The sequence below is a fragment of the Fragaria vesca genome, linkage group LG2 (assembly GCF_000184155.1).
Source record: "Fragaria vesca subsp. vesca linkage group LG2, FraVesHawaii_1.0, whole genome shotgun sequence".
Classification (NCBI taxonomy): Eukaryota; Viridiplantae; Streptophyta; class Magnoliopsida; order Rosales; family Rosaceae; genus Fragaria; species Fragaria vesca.
Genome location: NC_020492.1, coordinates 18,998,244 through 19,000,557, shown reverse-complemented (window position 1 = coordinate 19,000,557; position 2,314 = coordinate 18,998,244). Strand labels below are relative to the sequence as shown.

At 40.4% G+C, this 2,314-nt stretch overlaps 1 pseudogene across 1 annotated transcript in view; it reads right to left on the bottom strand.

Moving 5' to 3' along the window:
• Positions 1-2,050, bottom strand: part of LOC101304251 — a 4,364-nt pseudogene extending 2,314 nt beyond the window's left edge. Inside the window, exons 1-4 of the transcript XR_184151.1 lie at positions 895-2,050; positions 738-790; positions 422-641; positions 116-190 (exon numbers count right to left, since the gene is read on the bottom strand). The product of XR_184151.1 is annotated as an uncharacterized LOC101304251 (transcript). The remainder of the gene's footprint in view (positions 1-115; positions 191-421; positions 642-737; positions 791-894) is intronic.
• Positions 2,051-2,314: the final 264 nt, after the last annotated feature.

Genomic DNA, 2,314 nt, shown 5'->3' with positions numbered 1-2,314 from the left:
TGACGATTTTTCCGTTCAGACACCCCATTTTGCTCAGGTGTCTGTGGACATGAAGTTTGATGAACTATGCCATGGTTTTGAAAGTACTCCTGAAAAGAATGATTGACAAACTCACCCCCATTATCAGAACGAAATACCTTAACATGAGCATCATATTGAGTACTGATCAGATTATGAAATGCTGTAAAGGCTGAAAAAACAGAATTTTTGAATTTAAGTAGCACAACCCAAGATAATCGAATAAAATCATCAATGAATAAAACAAAGTATCGCATTCCAAAAAGAGTAGAATTTTTTGAAGGACCCCATACATCTGAATGGATTAACTCAAAAGGCTTAGTACTAGAATGAAAACTCAAATGATAGTTGGACCTATGACTCTTAGCCAAAGCACATGTTTCACAATGCAGACTAGACTCACGAATTCCTAGAAACAACGAAGGCATGGACTTCTTCATCAGCCCAAAAGATGGATGTCCCAATCTTCTATGCCACAACCATAACTCACTCAAACGATCAGAATTCAATGTCAGGGCTAAAGGTTTTGTCGGTGCTTGTGTTGGTTCTGCGTACATGCAATCCAAGTGAAACAGTCTCCCTCTCAGGTCTCCCTTGCCAATGATCACCCTGGTGCACAGACTCTGAAAAACAACATACATTGAGTAAAAGGTTATAGAGCACTTATTTTGAGAACCCAACTGGGAAACAGACAAAAGATGATGAGACAACGAAGGTACATAAAGCACATCATGCAAAACAATGGATGATGTAACTTGAATGGACCCAATACCTAAGACCGGAAATGACACACCATTGGCATTAGAAACATGGGATATATGAGAGGATGACATAGACATAAAAAGGATTTATCATAGGTCATGTGATCGGACGCACCAGAATTGATTATCCAAGTATCACTACCAGTAAAGTCAGAAACATGTAAAGCAATTCCAATTTTACCTCGTGTTTCCTTTGTTAAGGAAACATTACCCTGTGAAGGGTCTTGCCCTTCAATGTCGTAGAAGTCAGGTTCTGGCACTAATTGGACTGCTGCTTTGCCTCTTTGACCACCACCACGACCTCCACGTCCTCCACGACCTCCATTATTGCTTCCTCTCCAACCAGGATTATAAGTGAACTTTTGTAGCTTTGGGCAATAATTCTTGGTATGGCCGGCTTCTTTGCAATAGTTGCATGTTATTTGAGTATAACTCCGATTCTGCTGATATCCCTGATTTTGAGGTTGATACTGGTTCTGAGATGGAATGAGGACAGACTTCCCAATCTGAGGTTGAGATGGTGGTGTAGCATGAATCGCTAAACCAGAAATTTCAGTATGAAGACCTTTTGCAGCTGCTTTGTTGGCTTCATCTCTTCGGATATAAGCAAAAGCTTGCTCCAATGTCGGTGGAGTTGCAAGACGCAATAATTCATTCTTCGGTCCTTCAAAGTGAGGATCTAAACCAGCAAGAAAGACATGAACACGCATTTTGTCTTTTTCGTTCCGGTAGGAAGTGATATCTGCTTCACATGTCATGGGGTTCGGACTTCTTTGATCAAGTTCCTGCCAGATTGCCTTCAAGCTTGCGTAAAACGTTGCCATTGGTTGTCCACTCTGAGTAAGTTGGAAAGCTTTCACATTCAATTCGTGGATACGAGCAAAGTCGTTTCCATCATAATAGGTAGCCGCAACAGAGTCCCAAATCGCCTTAGGAGAATCAAAATTAGAGAACAACTCCATTACTTCTGGAGTCATAGCTTTGAGAAGAATTCCCATCACATTAGTATTTGTTGTATCCCATTTATCAACTTTTGGTCCTGTAGCGGGTCTTGCGGCGCTACCATCAACATAACTCCACTTTCCCATTCCCTTAATATGAATCTTCATAAGTCTCTGCCACAATTGATAGTTGGTGCCATCAAGCTTGACACCAAAACTAGAGTTGTCGATGACATTCTGAACAACAACAACCTCTTGGGTCACAATATTCTTCTCTCCAGATACACCCTCAGATTCTTCATTCTTACCTTCGATCTTTAAATCTACCATTTTTTTTCTTCAAAAAACAATCCAACAATCGCCAACCAATTTTAGACAAACAACTTGTCGACGTTCCCTGACCTTGATAACCAAATAAACACCTAAACCACTCAAACAAGGTTTAGACCAATCAATCAAACAAACAACTTATCCACGTCCTTGATCTTGATAATCGAATCAGCACCTCAACCAATCAAGATCAAACAGAGCTATCTTCACAGGCTCAAACAAGTGTGGATCGGAAAGAATGAAATCACACTAACAAAAGGAACC